Source organism: Muscardinus avellanarius (assembly GCF_963383645.1).
Source record: "Muscardinus avellanarius genome assembly, chromosome: 12".
Lineage (NCBI taxonomy): Eukaryota > Metazoa > Chordata > Mammalia > Rodentia > Gliridae > Muscardinus > Muscardinus avellanarius.
The window spans coordinates 27948742-27965801 of NC_137798.1; the positions used below are offsets into that span (position 1 = coordinate 27948742).

Here is a 17060-nt window from a genome sequence, read left to right on the forward strand (position 1 = left end):
TCAGCTAAAGAGAGACAGGCTGAAGAAGTTCTCTGTGCTGTCAGTCTGCACTGTGAGGATGGAAAAAACAAAATTTGTGTGTGAAGTATATTTTCTTCCTCAAGTGTTTTCACCTGCTCATCTGTAGATGGGTCCCCTGTAGTGTCCTTGATTTTGGAGCCAAGGTTGCCTACCTCACTTGAAATCCATATGCTTTCCCCCTTGTGTTGGACCATTCAAGTGCAAACTTCCCATCTCCTCAGTCTGCCAAACCTGTCTCCTTCTTTTCCTTCAAGCCTGTTGGAATTCTTATAGCTTGAAAATTTCTCTCTTTCTCTCTTCCTCTCCCTATTTTGTACTGGGGATTGAACCCAGAGACATTCTACCTTTGACCTACACCTCAGAACGTTATATTTTTTATTTCAAGACAGGATCTCACTAAGTTGCTAAGGCTGGCTTAGAACCTGTGATCATCTTGTCTCAGCCTCCCAAATACTGGAGTTACAGATGTGGGCTACCATGCTATGCTTAATTGCTATCTCTTAAACTTCCACACATTTAAAAAGTAATAGATTTATATGCTCTAAGAACAAGGATTTCCTGAGACTGTGAGCAGCTCTGATGTAGTAGGAGCAGGAAGTTAGAAAACTCTTAATCAGCACAGGAAACACAGGGCAGTTTCAGATCTTCCCCAGCTGTACATGGTTGCAGTTTTCTCCAGCTGTGTCTGCTGAGTGCCCCAGGAGTCATTCAAGACAGATGCCGTAACATTAGGGTTGCATATGATAATTACTATAGCAACGTCTAAATGAAAGCAAAGTGGTTTAGGTAATAGCCAATGAAGGAAATAGAATACCTCTCAAATACCCTGACATTTTCTCAGATAAAATCTTTCAAATGTACATAACCCTCTCACATAACTCAAAAAGTGTCTAGCAATATTCGTAGTAAATCTGAGGAGGAGCCTGACTTTTCCCAGATTGCCCAAGACTACCAAAGGATAAAACTGCAAACTCTGAGAATGCTGATCTGACAATCATGTCCTGCTTTTCATTTTTCACAGGTCTGAGCAGAGGAGAGGACATGCAACAGCATTCTTTTCTAGATGTTGAGGAGAGAGACGGTTCTGTTGCCCCTGAACCTATACAATCAGCGCCTTTCACTTCTGTTGGTATGAGCAAGAGCTTGTTCTTTCAAATACGATGAAGAAACAAGACCAAAGACTCATTTCCTCCTGACTAAGAAGGACAAACATATCTCCTCCTGCACATCACAGCTGCCCGGGACTCATCACTTAGGTCTGTGCAGCAAGAGCTCAGAGCTCCCCAGGCACCTGCAGTCAAATCACAACCTGAAACTGGGGATGGAAATTCTATCTACAATTTTTAAATTTTTGATATCAGGATTTTTTTCTGTAGTTTGCTTTTAATATAGGGACATTCTAAAGCACTCTGAAAATAAATGCCCTTGGATGAGTGTCTGAAATGTATAATCATATCTCATCCTTCCCTCTAAGGATTTCTGTTTATCCCCAGCACCTTAATATCTAATCCAGTGTCTCACAAAAGTCCATTTTCTAATATGCATTTTTAAAAGCATATTTTAATATGCATTCTTAAGATTCTATTCTTGGATACCCTTATGGGTGACCTTTTACTGTGGTTTTGTTTTTTTTTTTTTCCCTCGGCTTATCAGACAAAGTTATTTTTGCTTTCTGAAGAGAATTTCTATCCAATTTCTCTCTTTCTTTCCTACCTGTTATATAATTGCTGGTAATAGACTTGTTCAGAGAAGGTGAGACTTCTATGAATAGATTAGTAAAATGGGAAAAAAGAGGAGAGTTTTGATGACCATGTTCCAGAGGCTTACAAAATAAAAGTTAAAAAAAATCTACCACGTAGATGTAGAGATTCCCTCCCATTGCCAGGCTGCACCGGGTGAAGAGGTGCACACCCATCATAGGAACAGTTCTTTAATGGTTGTATTTGCAGTCACCAAATGACAGTCATTCACACAAGAGGAGCTCATCTCTGATTGGCTGGCAGATACAGAAAGGCCCTGTAGTTTTCTGTATTTAAAAAAGAAAAAAAACCAAGACAGGAAGACCTTTTTATTTTATTTTATTTTCTCTTCTTTTCTTTCTTTTTTTTTTTTTTTGGTGGAGGTGTGGGTCACATAATTTCTGCAGCTTTTTAGGCATTGGAACAAAGTATCAGGGTGGAGATGACCCAGGAATCTACCAATTATATATTGGCTTCATCTTGGCTGTGAGTGAAAGTGTGTTAAAGGACATTCATTGAAATCCCAGGGAACAAATGGGATGTATTTTGGACTTATTTGGCTTTTTTCTTGTTAGTAATTTATGCCCCAAATTATGACAATTTTAACTAAAAATGTACCCGTTGTGTCTGTTGCTGTCTTTCTCAACAGGGGTGAAAGAAGAAAACCAGGGAGAGCAGCGTCCTGCTTCCCTGAGACCCCAAGGGGGGATGACACATCCATGGTGCACCTTACTCTGTCAGTGGTGGTTTACAGACTGAAGTGGTACAGGCAGGATTCAGGGGTGAGTCTCAAACACCTATTCACCGTGTATTCAGCTGGAGATGGGAACCAGAGGGGAAGACTAAGAGCTATGTCACTGAAATGGAAGCAGCTTATACACCGCAACTTTGCAGCCTGAAGACTCAGCCACCTACGTTGGCACCATACAGCACGCCTCAGGCACATGCCACCTGCACCCAAACCTGCAGCTGGGCAAGGCAGCAGGGCAGGGCCTTCAGCAGTGGGGTTCTGGTATGGCCAATGTGCAGAGTTAAAGGTGGGGTGAGCAGAGGGGTCAGGAGACTGGTGCTCAGCTCATTTGACTTACATCTGTCACCAGGACACCCTTCACATCCTCTGGTGCCACATCTGAGCACATCAGTCCTGACCCTTCCTCTCTTCTCCAGGTCTCATTAGACCTCGGGTCGATCTTTGCACATGGGTCTGGTGGAAACATACTGAGAGAAAATTCTAAGATGTGCTTCTTCTATAAAATTTGACAAAGGAACTGCTTATAGGAGAATAAACCTAGACAGGTTCTGTACACCAAAAGGCCGGCATTGGAATGCACTTTCAGAATGCAACATGTTCTATGATTGGACTATACCTAACCATTATCAGACTCTTCATGATATTTGCTAAGGACCTACCAAGTGACACACACTCTGCTTCTTATTCCCAAGAAGCTCACGCTGGTAAGAATGGCACCCTGGGAGAAAGAGTCTATGAGAAATGATGCAACAGCACTGTCCAGTCACTCATGCATTGAACAGTGCCTTTCAGTTTCTATGATGTGCCAGTGCTGTTCACAGGCATTGGGCAAATCAGTCCTGATCCTCACAGATGGGCTTTCATGGGGTGCATATTTCCTCAAGGTTCTTGGCACAGAGGGGAAACTGAGTCTTTCTATGAATTGGAGGTTTCTGAAAAACTGAGGTGCATGTGTAGTTTCTTTTTTGTCACTTATTCTTCCTGGGGAGAGATGGTTAAAGATGGGAGTAAGGCTGCTGCACAGATCATTATAAGACATTTTTTGAGATAAGGGAATACCCAATAAAATGGAAAACTGAATTGTGTAAAGATATCAGTTTTGAAATATATCTCTAGACTTAATTACAATTCAAATCTTATCAACTTTTATTTTCTGAAAAGTAGAAGCTTATTCTAAAGTTTTTATTGATGTTTAAATGATGGAGGATAGTGAGATCCAGTTTTCAGGATAACCTTGGAAGACTTCCCTTTATCATAGAAACTGGTGAAGATGTGGAGAGACTAGAACTCTCACACAGTGTAAATTGCTACAATGACTGTAGAAAAGTGTCTTCCTTTGAGATGAAATATGCATTCTCTGTGATCCACCAATATTACAGCTAGACATATATCCAACACAGATTTATATATGAGGACAAACACACACAGATGCATTTTCATAGCAATATTCTTTGTTATATATAAATCTTGGAAAAACCTTAATGTTTACCAAAATAGAACAAACTGTCAGAAATACATATAATGGAAGACTATAAAAGGAAAATGATCAAACTGCCATATTCAACAACTTGAATGAATCTCACTGACATATTTTTAGCAAAGAAGCTTGACTAAAATCATAGATGATGCATGATGAGCTATGTGTAAGATTCAAAACAGGCAGGGGTGACTTAGGGTGCTAGAAGTGATAATAATGCCTACCTTTTGTGATTTATTGACTTGCAAGGTGCTCACTTAAATACTGTGTACTTATCTGAGTTCCTTAACTTAGGCAAATTCACTGAGGTGTACACCCAGATTTGCATAATATTTGAAAATCTGACAAGCATACAATAATAGTACGTCTTAATGAAGCACAGTGTGACATTTAACACATGTATGCAATGTGCAGTGATCACATCAGGTTAATCAGCAGGTCCTTGTCCTGTCCTTCTGTTTAGAGTCCTCAGGCTTCTCTCTTCTAGGTCTTCACAACATATATGACAGGTTATCATGAACTGCGGTCAGTACATTGCATTGTGAAACACCATAGCCAATTCCCTTTGCCTGACTGTTTTGGTACCTGTTATCCAATCTCCCTTTATATCTCCTACACACTCCCCTCAACTGCTAGTAAAGATCATTATACATTCATCTCACCTTTTTAAAGTGCCTAAGGCAGTGTGAGTAATTCTGTCTACTTTATTTCACTGAATGCGATGTTCTCCAGTTCTATCCATTTTTTGCAAGACACAGGACTTTATTCATCTTTACAGCCGAACAATATTCCATTGTGTGCACATGCCACATTTTATTTACAGACGCATTCATCATATGGCACTAAGGCTTATGCCATACCCAAGGTATTGTGAATAGTACCTCAATATCCCGGCGATGCAAGTATCTCTTAGGTGTGCTGGTTTAATTTCCTTTGGATACATATGCAGAAGTGGGATAGTTGCCTCATATGGAGCTATCTTTTTTTTTATTTGGTGGTACTGGGGTTCCTGGAAGCCCTTCTACCTCCAGACTATACTCCCAGACCTATTTTTACATTTTTTATTTGGAAACAGGGTCTCCTAAGCCAGCGCGTGCATCTCTTAAGCCAGCGCACACGGCTGGCTTCGAACCTACACGATCCTCCTGTCTCTGCCTCCCAAGCGTGGGGATTACAAGTGTGCGCCACCACGCCCGGCTGGAGCTATCTTTAGATTTTATATTTTAGATTTACCTTTAGGTTTTTAATTGACCTTTAAATTTTTTGGGAAATCTCCACCCTATTTTTCAAAATGGCTGTATTAATTTTCCTTACCAACAAAGTTAAGAGTTCTCTTTCCTCAGATCCTCACCATCATTTGTCATCTCTTTTTTTCTTTTCAATAAAAGCAATTCTAGATGGAATGAGGCAGTATCTCGTTGAGGTTTTTCATTTCGCTAATGGTGATTATATTAAGCCTTTTAAAATATATTTGTTGGCCATTTGTAATTATGCTTTTGAGAACAATCTGTGCAGATCATTCACGCATTAAAAGAGAAAATCAGATTGTTTATTTTTTTCTTTCAGTTTTGAGGTTCTTATATATCCTAGATGATGTCAATCATTTGTTCAATAAATAGGTCATAATGTTTTCTCCGTTCTGCCAGTTGTCTCTTCTTTGATGTGCAGAAGCTTCTCAGTTTGAAATAATCTCATTTGTCTATTTTCACTTTTTTAACCAATACAAGTCTTTTATTTCATCTCCAAAATATCATACATGGGTCTTATAATCAGGATCTTGTTTCTGTACCTGGATAACTTTTAGATCTCATTCATCAGCCTGCTAAACTGTTCCTTTTCAGAAACATAGATACCACCTCCAAATTTTTTATATCCTTGTTTTTAACTGTTGTGGCTTGCTGAATTAAAGCAGCTGAATTTGAGACAAGTCCAATATAATTTCCCTCAAGGATTAACTCATCTTTTCTGGGCTTGAGATTACCAACAAGCTATACCTGTCCTCATTGGAACTCTATGGATGCATTTTTCACCTAATAAATTCCAGATTCCAACAAGAGACCCATTCTCCTGAGTAAAAATGTTGATGGGAAAGTGAGCATCCACAGACCTCATCTTGTAATGAAGACCATTGCAACACCTTTGGTCATGTTCTGCACATGACTACAGATAGTGCAAACAGGAGCCATCTCCTTCCTATTTCCCCACCATTGGTTAACACAGATCCTTATCTTTTTCCTTCAAAGGAGACTGAGTTCTACATTGATGCGATCCCCTCCACAGGGTTCCTCTAGGGGCCTTCACAATAACAGTAACTGTGTGTCCCTTCAGAGTTATATCAACATTTTCAGGAATATCAACAGTTGGATTGCTGAGAATGGTCTTCTTTCTCACAGTAGATGTGGCAAAAGCTCCACTTTTTTTTTCTTTTGGGGTCAGTTTTTAAAAAGTTGATCGCCTATATTATCTTGAAGTGTTTCTTCTATGTTTTATACTAGGGTTTTCATAATTTCAGGTCTTACATTTAAATGTTTGATCCATTTTGAGTTGACTTTTTTGTACAGCATGAGAGATGGAGGTTGAATTTTCATCTTGTGCATATAGATATTCAATTTTTTCCAGGAACATTTATTAAAGAGGCCATCCTTTCTATGCTGTGTTTTTTGGGAAACTTTGTTGAGAATATATTAGTTGCAGATACATGGATTTACTTTTGAGTTTTCTATGTGTTTCATTGTTCCATGTGTCTGTCTTTATGCCAGTCCATCCTGTGTTTGGTTTTAAAGCTGGTTAGTATGCTTTGAAACCAGGTCTCATGCTGTCTTTAGCTTTCATGTTCAAGATTGACTTGACTAAGCTGGGCGTGGTGGCGCTCGCTTGTGATCTCAGCATTCGGGAGCCTGAAACCGGAGGATCACAGTTCACAGGCTGAGAACCTGCAATCCTCCTGTCTCTGCCCCATGTACTGGGATTACAAGTGTGCACCACCATGCCAACATTATCAGTGTTCTTTTTGTTTTGCTTGTTATATGGTACTGGGGATTGAACCCAGGGACATTCTACCACCAAGCTACACTTTAACCCTATTTTTAATTTTTATTATTATTATTATTGTTGTTGTTGTTGTTATTATTATTATTATTATTATTATTATTATTATTTTGGTGGTACTGGGGATGCAGCCCTTCTACCTCCGGGATACACTCCCAGACCAAATATATATATTTGAAACAGGGTCCATCCGCCGGTCTCTGCCTCCCAAGCACGGGGATTACAAGCGTGCGCCACCACACCTGACTATTTTTTTTTTAATTTTGAAACAGTGTCTTGCTATGTTTCCAAGGGCCTCACTGAGTTGCTGAAGTTGGCATAGAACCTGCATTTATCCTGTTTCAGCCTCCCAAGTACTAGGATTATCAGTGTTTTGAAGTTTTATCATAGAGGTTTTTGGGATCCTTGGTTAAATTTATTCCCAGGCACTTTATTTATTTGTAATTATTTTTTGTTATTGTGAATAGGATTGAGTTCATGATTTCTTTCTCAGAAATCTCATTACTGGTACATAAAAGTGCTAGTGATTTTTATAGGTTAATTTGGTGTGTTTTTCCTTACTAAGTTTTTTTTATTAATTTTAAAAGTCTTTTGGTGGAGTCTTTAGGCTTTTCTGTATATTGAACCATATTATCTGCAAGCACAGACAACTTGACTTTTTTCCTTCCTATCTAAATGCTTTAAATTTCTTTCTGTTGTCTCATTGCTCTGGCTAAATCTTCCAGTCATTTTGAAGTAATTTCATTTTGTTTTCTCTGCCATTTTGTAACTATAGAGTTGATTGCGCAAGGTTTAAAACATTTGGTTTTTGTTATCTAGCTAACCACAACATTCTGGTTGGCCCCAGTAATCACCATATATGGCTCTCAGCTGTGTGTTCACGCCCTAGCCCTAGCCCCCACTAATGGCTTATTGGCTTCTGTATTTGGCTTGCTTGCAATAGCTCGCATGTTGATTGGGTTAACATGAAATGTGTATGAATCTGATTGGTCCCTTGTTATTATAAAAGTTCACTGTTGACTGGCCTCCTTGGCGCGCCCCTCCAGTCAGATTCCTAGAGTAAGGGTACCGCCGCTGGCCAGCTAATAAAGGATTCAATTGGCACATTCCCTTGGACTTATGAGTCTCTCATTTCTCACTAAACCTGCATACACCATTTGGAAGCCCCAGTGAGATTTTTGAGAGAAGTTCTCAGTGGGAACCAAATTTTGCCTACTCGTGGCCAAGGGGGTAGAGGGGAGTTCCTGAGAAGACAGTCCTCAGCCTTGCTCTCTGACACCACCCAAATCCACTTGTTCTGGCCTCCTGTTAGGTTTTGTAATACTCTGAAACAGACCCCACTCAGACCTTGGATGATGATTCGGAGCAGGAGAGCTGAACAAACTCCCCTTCGGGGCAGCTGCTGGGAGGTTTCTTCCAGCCCCGAAGGAGGAGGGTGTTAGGCATCCTGCCTCCCTCACCAGTCCAACGTTGGTAGAAGGTCTGGTACCCTCTGGAGGGACATATCTGGTGAGTCGACTTGTTTGGGAGGGATCAAGGTTGATTGGACGCAATTGGTAACCTTGGCCTCCAGAGGCTCGGGAGGTGTCCCCAGCCTCCTGGCTTCTGTTTGGGACCCCCGGGGATCTGGTCTCTGTTTAGCTGTTTCCCCATTTGTCTTGTAGTATGTCATCTGCCAGAGAAGCACACACAGGGCTGGTTACCCTAGTGCTTTGAATCAGTCTCTTCCACTGAGTTGGGATGGGGCTTGTCTGGGCTTTGAAAGCTGGATGCTGCAGAGACAAAACTCCAGAGGCTGATAAGTAGGAGAGTGAGTCTGTGTGCGTGTGTGTGTGTGTGTGTGTGTGTGTGTGTGTGTGGCACTGGGGATTGAACCCAGGGGTATTCTATCTCTGAGCTATACTCCCAGCCCTATATATTTTCTTTATTTTGAAACAGGGTTTCTCTTAGCTGCAGAGGACCTCATTAAGTAGCTCAGGCTGGCTGTGAACCTACAATCCTCCTGTCTCAGCCTCCCAAGTACTGGGTGTGTAACCATGCCTGGCTGGGAGTCTCATTATTTTTCTTTTTTTGTGGTACTGACGATGGAACCCAGGGGCTTTTCTACCTCCCAGTTATACTCCCAGGCCTATTTTATATTTTATTTGGAAACAGCGTCTCACTAAGTTGCTGAGAGCTTCACTAAGTAGTTGAGGCTGGCTTCAAACCTGTGTGAGCCTCCTGTCTCAGCCTCCCAAGCACAGATTACAATTGTGCGCCACCATGCCCGGCTTGGGAGTCTCATTTTTATCAGACTAGGTCCAGGCAGTTAATACCAGCTGTCCAGCCTCTGGGCCATAAACAGACACTTTAACCTTATACTATTTGGCCATGTAATCCTACCATTCAGGAGGCTGAGACCGGAGGATTGTGGTTCCCAGACAGCCTTAGCTACTCAGTGAGGCCCTCTGCAAATTAGTGAAACCCTGTTCAAAATAAAGAATAAAAAATAGGGCTGGGGTGGCGTTCAGAGGTCAAATGCCCCCGAGTTCCATCCTCAGACCTGCAAAATAAATAAGTAAATAAATACATAAATAAATAAAAAGTGGTCCTGGTCAGGGTTACATGGTGAATGCCTGCTTTGAAGTTTGGGGCATGTACTGTCCACTTGTGTCCTTGGTGAGTTTTCAGCCTTTTTCTATCTCTAAAAGAAAGTACAGGGATGTAGTCCTCTGGAGTATGGAGGTTTGGGTTATAACCCTTTTGTGTAATTGGTAATTAACTTCTAAGTGCAGGTGTTCGTATTTATAACATTTGGTGTTCAGCTGGGCTAACAGCCAGCTTTTTTCTGACAGAGGTCAATATTGGCTGCAGCTCTTGGCTGACAGCTTAAAGAGGATTTTCTTTTGCCTAGGTGTGAAGGCTTGTTCTTGTAGTAGTTAGTACAGCTCTTGTTGATGATTAATACAGGCTAAGCTACTGACTATTAAAATGGATAGAGTTAGGTAAATGTAAATAAACTGTCTAAATAAGAGCTAAACATCAATAGCCAAATATAAAATATATACTTGTGGCCATAGATGTATCTGAGAGCTAAATGTGCTATGTATCTAGATTCATCTAAATGACAAGAGTTTATAAGTTAAAAGTGTATGGGTTTTATATTTGTACATGAGCTGACCAATAAGATTTTTGTCATTTTGATCCAAAAATTCAGCATTAAGACCTGGTTTATGAGGGGGATTGAACCTATATAGATAATAAGAGCTGTGTTAATTGCTAATAAGAATAAGCTTTCATACTTAGGCAAAACAATAAAATCCTTTTCATGGCCTCTAAGCTGTCAGCCAAGAGCTGCAGCCAATACTGACCTCAGTCAGCTAAAGTTAGCTGTTCGCCCAGCTAAACATGAAATATTAAATACTAAATTCTTATTGTAGCTTAGTTTTTTTTATTGGTGCATTGTAATCATATATCACATTGGAATACAAGACTTGAGAGGATACACAAGCACACATCATCCAATTAGACCTCATCCAGCACACATCATCCAATTAGACCATCCCATTCCCTCCCCCTCCCTCGATCCCATGCTTATTTGGTGATTAACTTTGATACATTTGTTTATGTACCTCCTCCGTTTTAAAGAAGCTTCATCCTCCCCTACTCCATACCCTCTGATTGGTCACCTTAGTTGCTTCACTGTAGGGCCCTTTCTATAGCTCGACCTCTTCCTGTTGCCCCTTTCCTCCTAGTTATTGCCGCTTAGGGGAAGCATCTGATTTTTATTTTCTGTGATATTTCTCTGTGCATGCTGTGTTGCAAGTACTGATCCCACTCTTGACGGCCCCAGTAGTGGCCTGGCTACCCGGTGGACTGATCCAGACCACGCTGGCTCAAGCAGCAGCCTTGCCTGATGGGAAGCCCTGATTCTGGTTTCGCTGGCCCCGACACCGACCTAACCCCTCAGCTGGCTCCAATCCCAGCCTCGCTGGTCCCAGCACCAACCTAGCCTCAAGGCAGGCTCCGATACCAGCCTCGGTGGCCTCAGTAGCGACCTTGCCTCACGGAAGGCTCTGATGTCGGCCGATGGCCCCGGCACCAGCCTAACCCTTTGGATGGCTCTGATCCCGGCCTCAGAGGCCTCAGCTCCGGCCTTGTCTCACGACAGGCTTTGATACCAGCCTCGCTAGCCCCAACATCAGCCTAACCCCTCGGCAGGCTGCGATCCCGGCCTCGGAGGCCCCAGTAGCATCCTTGCCTCACTGCAGGCTCCGATGCCAGCCACTGGCCCCGACACTGGCCTAACCCCTTGGCAGGCTCCTATCCCGGCCTTGGAGGCCCCAGTAATGGCCTTGCCTCACGGCAGGATCCGATACCGGCTGTCGGCCCAGGCATCAGCCTAACCCCTCGGCAGGCTCCGATCCAGGCCTTGGAGGCCCTGGCACTGGCCTTAACTCGCGGCAGGCTCCACTGCTGGCCACTGGCCCCGGCATCAGCCTAACCCCTCGGCAGGCTCCAATCCAGACTTCAGAGGCCCTAGTAGCGGCCTTGCCTCCTGGCAGGCTCCTATGCCAGGGCCAATGACCAGCATCGGCCTAACCCCTCAGCAGGCTCCGATCCCAGCCTCGAAGGCCCCAGCACCGGCCTTGCCTCGCCACAGGCTCCGATCCCAGCCACGCTGGCCCCTGCACTCGTCTAACCCCTTCCCAGGCTCTTATCCCGGCCTCGGAGGCCCCAGCACTGGCCTTGCCTCACAGCAGGCTCTGATGTCATCCTCACTGGCCCCAGCACCGGTCTAACCCCTCGGCAGGCTCTGATCCCAGCCTGGAAGGCCCCGGCACCAGCTTTGCCTCATGGCAGGCTCCAGTCCCAGCCTCACTGGCCCTGGCCCCGGCCTATCCCCTCGGCAGGCTCTGATTCAGGTCTCGGAGGCCCCAGCACCGGCCTTGCCTCACGGCAGGCTCCGATGCTGGCCGATGGCCTCAGCATCAGCCTAACCCATTGGCAGGCTCCGATTCCGGCCTCAGAGGCCCCAGTAGCAGCCTTGACTCACGGCAGGCTCCGATGCCAGCCATTGGTGCCGGCACCAGCCTAAACCCTCAGCAGGCTCTTATCCTGGCCTCGGAGGCCCCAGCACCAGCCTTGCCTCACGGCAGGCTCCGATGCTGGCCTCGCTGGCCCCAGCACCGGCCTAACCCCTCTGCAGGCTCTGATCCCAACCTCAGAGGCCCCAGCACCAGCCTTGCCTCACGGCAGGCTCTGATGCTGGCCATTAGCCCCGGCACCGGCCTAACCCCTCGGCAGGCTCTTATCCTGGCCTCGGAGGCCCCAGCACCAGCCTTGCCTCACAGCAGGCTCTGATGTTGGCCCTGGCTCTGGCATCGGCCTAACCTCTCAGCAGGCTCTGATCCTGGCCTCGGAGGCCCCAGTAGTGGCCTTGACTCACGGCAGGCTCTGATGCCAGCCCTTGGACCCGGCACTGGCCTAACCCCTCAGCAGGCTCCGATCCCGGCCTCACTGGCCCCAGCACCGGCCTAACCCCTCAGCAGGCTCTTATCCTGGCCTCGGAGACTCCAGCGCCGGCCTTGCCTCACGGCAGGTTCCATTCCCAGCTTTGCTGTGTCCATCGCCGGCTTCACCCCTCCGCTGGCTCCAATACGAGCACCCTCTTCACCAAACCAATTGTCCCACATTCTCGAGGGTGTGTGGTGGTAGCATTCTGCCCCTGGGGTTATTATTTCAAAGGTTCCAGGTGTAATGCGTCAGATCTCTGCCTCCCCTGAGTACTGGCCACTGCCATTGCCACTGCCTCCACCATTTCAAATCTTACCCAAGCTCTTTTTCCACTCGGAATGTTGTCCAGTGTTCCTAAGCATGTGCAACAGTAGCATTCGACATTTGGTGTAATTTCTCCAAAAAAATAAGGTTGGTAGGATCCAATTTCTGCTTCTCCTGAATACAAGTCTCCACCGCCATCACGGAGAACATTTTCAACACCGCCTTTCTCCTTGGTCTCTGCTAAACTCTCTACTTACAGGTGATGTCCAAGATTCTTAACAATATAGAGAAACAGCAGTCCTCCTTCACGGGGAATTTTTCCATAAGTTCCAGTTCATTTGGAAAAGTTTTGTCTGCATCTCCAGTATTCTGGCATCTGCCACGGCCTTCTTAACCCCTCTCTGATATTTTTCTTTTTTCTTTTCCTTTCTTTTTTTAAATAAGAGAAGACAGTATGTGTGGTTTGAGGAGGTAGTGGGATCAGGCACTCAGTAGCACTGTGACCTGGCCCGGTTTCCCCATGGGTCCAGCGTGCTCCACACTACTCTGCCTGGGGCCCAGAGTCCTGCGACCCAGGCCCTGACTGTTCCTGGGTCCAGCGTGCCCCGTGCGACCCCTGTCCTGGACCCAGGGTCTTACTGGGCCCAGTTTCTCCAGGGGTCTGGCTTGCTACGCGTGGTCCTGCCTGGTGCCCGGGGCCTGGGGCCCAGGGTCCCGCGATCCAGGCCCCAGCTGTTCCGGGGTCCGGCATGCCCCGCGTGACCTCTGCCTGGGACCCAGGGTCTTACTGGGTCCAGTTTCTCCAGGGATCTGGCGTGCTATGCACAGTCCGGCCCAGGGCCCAGAGTCCCGCGACCCGTGCCTGGCTGTTCTGGGTTCCGGCATGCTCCTCGCGACCCATGCCCAGGACCCAGGGTCTTACTGGGCCCAGTTTCTCCAGGGGTCTGGCCTGTAGCTTAGTTTAAGGTTAAGAGAACCTATATCAATTTTCAAGTACACAAAAGAGTTATGGCCCAAAGCCTCCATACTTTAAAGACAAGTTTCCAACATAATTTCTAGCAGATAGAGATATAAAAAAGGCTGAAAACTTCCCAAGGACGTGGGTGGATGGTACAAGCCTCCTCTGAAGTGGGCACATGCTATGTAACCCCTGACCTCGTTAACCAAGTAACACATCTTGGTCATCAATCTAACAAAAAAGGCTAACACTGTGGAGATAATTGGTGGCCTGGGCCTGGGGTAGGTCAGGGAGAAAGGAAAAGATGATTGGCTAAGCAGGATGGGGAAAAGATTATGAATCCTTATAAAAACTGTTTTCTATGTTCAAAACTTCTGTGACTTATTTTCAAGTCACTCCACTGCCCCTCAAAAGCAGTCCTTCCTGTCCCTTTTATTTTTCTGCCTTTGTAAGAATAAAAATTACAGCAGAAGAGTTCTTACAGCAGAAGAGTTCGGGCTATTCTTCTAAAAATAGCTCAGAACAAGAACCCATGGCTACATCTCATACTGGTATGGTTTTACTGTCCCACCTCAACAGTTTAAATTTGTTTTGTCCTGACTGAGTAAGTGTCTTATTACCGTATAAGTAAAAATACAATCATTTGTCAGGTAACAAGTTTATTTTTTATTGTTAATGCTGATCTGATTTTTGTCAATACTATTGGTTTACATAGACTCAGTTACAGTTACCAGTGTAGTTCAGTAAAAATAGGTCAATGGACTACCAGAGCTAGGCTAGTGTAAAAGAGTCAATTTTCAGAAAACCCTGATGGATATACTAATAGATTTCAAAACCTGGCTATTACATTTGCTCTAACAAAAATAAGATGTATATCCTGTTGTGTCCAGACTCCCATTAATCAGCTTTTAAGTTTGGCCTTTGGTGTTTCTCAACATAGATGAGATAGATGAAATAATAAAGTACCCAAGGAGGCAAATGCAGACACAGGGACAAGCCCATTTAATAGCCCTCATATTGGGTAATAAGTCCCTAGCCCCTCTGATATACCAAAGGCATATTCTATAGAGAAAGAAAGGAGCTGGAGTCCTGGCACCTGCCATTATGCAAAGCACCTGGGCATTGTATCAAGGACTGCCCTGAATGGAGTCCATCTGCACCTGGACGGTGCCATCTCTACCAAGAGGAAACATAAAGCATGTTGCCCTCTCCTCTGAAGGAAAGTGAGGTCATCTGCTCCCATCATGGCTGACCTCAAAGACTGAGGATGCCCAAGGATTGGTGAGGCCTCCTCTAATCAGCCCTGTAACCAGCTAGATATTGCAATAAAGAGACCTGGGTGACTCTATTGATTTTAATTTTTTTAGATAACAGGGCTTAGTTCTCTGCTGCTTTGTCTCTCCTGAGTTCTTTTCTAAAGAAACCTATGTTATACCTGGGGTTGACAGCACCCAAAGGCCAAATTTGTAATGTCTTATACCTGTAAAAAGGTAGTTTAGTCCACTTTTATATGCTAGCAGGCCTGATCATGATGACCAGCCTCTAATCCTGATGTGAAATGAGTTGCTGATGAAAGCAACTTCATAAGTGAGGAAACTCAGAAATCAGGCTATCAATTAGTGAGCCTTCAGGAGGTAATGCTGAAGGCTACCTCCTCTAAACACTTTGGGGACCTGGTTAAGCATACTCATTAACTTATGTGGCAAAAGTACTATCAAGTGATTGTCTTATGCAAAACCTAAAATGGGATTCTCCTCTGAATCAGCTTCTCCCAAAGTGGAAGAGTCCTCTCCAAGTTCTTAGCACTCCTGGAGCCTTTTAGCCACAGGGACACAATTTCTGGATTCATATGCCTAAAATTAAGCCTGTCCCTTTGGAGACTTTGCAGGAATAAGGCCCTAAATTCAGGAGTAAGCTTCCAGATGCTGACAAGCCCTATGAACACTATTTCTGTGAGCCTTTAAAGGATTTAAGAATATTATTCAAAAGAACCAAGAACACGATCAGGATAAGTTTAAAAGTGTCTCTTAAATTTGCACGCTAGTATTTATTTCCAGTTTATCCAAATTACTTTGGTGAAAATGATTGGTTAACATCTTGGTGAGATAAAATTTTTATTTTCCTGGCCAGTATACTTTGCATCAGTATATTCTTATGTTGTTTAATTGTTGCCTAGGGCTAAAAAAAATTGCATGTGATAAAGATGGTTATATTTTTAAATTATTCAAAAGGTTTACAGTGAGGGTCTATTAAGATAATTTCCTGTGTTTTCTATTGTCTGTTTTCTGCGGTTATCTCTTCTATGGTTTCACTAGGTTAACTCTTGTGTAACTGTAATACTATATTTGTGCTTCCCAAATGTATAAATAGGTATTAGACAAAAAAAAGTTCATCACAGCTGCCTGAAGTCAGCATTCTCAGAGCCAACTGTCAGTAGCTCGATTGATATGGTTCCTCATGGGTGACATGGCTTCAACTCTCTGGGCCATGTCTGCTAAACTGTATTATGAGTTTTGTTTCTTACAGACTTAAAGCTGTCAAGCTGTCCCAGATAAACATCTGCTGGAGCCTCTTGGACAGCCATGGACACCTCAAACATTGGCTGAGCTGACCTCCACAAGTGACTTCCTCATCCCCTCAAGACTGGGACCCCATGTCAAACCCCTCAGCATGGTTATCTCGATTGAGGGTGATTGGGTTAACATGAACTGTGTATGAATCTGATTGGTCCCTTGTTACAAAAGGTTACTGTTGGCTGGCCTCAGCATGCCCCTGCCATGAGATTTCTCTATACCAATTTTTATACCTTAAATTCTGTGATCCACATCAGAAACATTCAAAGTTAGCCAGATAGTAACTTCTGCTAATTTCTCACAAATGCCATCATTGTTTTCTTTTTTTACTCTCATTCTATTTTCATAAGATTTCACAGTTGGAATATTAGAAATAGCTTCTATTCTGGTTAGCATTGCTATAATTGATTTGCAAAGTTTAGCAATATTTGAGGTATGATTAAGTGCCTGCACTGGTCATTAGAGGTTCAAAGGTCATGGGAAAGGTGTTTGTCTTCCTTCTTGCTGGGAGTAGAAAGCTCTAAGAAGACTTTATAACTTGAGCCTTGAAGGTTAGTGAGGACTTGGAAGGAAAAGCAAGAAGTGGCAGAGGAGGGTTGAACTTTTTTGCTGCATTTCCTAGTGTTGTTGTGAGCAAGAGATTAAAGGTATAGAAAAATCAGAGATACAGAGAACAGTAGCAAACTGTGCCCCATCGTTTGCCTTAGCCAGTAGGACACCAACAGGGTCCAGC

At 44.0% G+C, this 17060-nt stretch overlaps 1 pseudogene across 1 annotated transcript; it reads right to left on the reverse strand.

Moving 5' to 3' along the window:
• Positions 1-5788: 5788 nt before the first annotated feature.
• LOC308270951 (large ribosomal subunit protein uL6-like) lies at positions 5789-16243 on the reverse strand (annotated as a pseudogene). Its single transcript has 2 exons — positions 16183-16243; positions 5789-6411 (listed from the first exon to the last, which is right to left on the reverse strand). The product of its transcript is annotated as a large ribosomal subunit protein uL6-like (transcript).
• Positions 16244-17060: the final 817 nt, after the last annotated feature.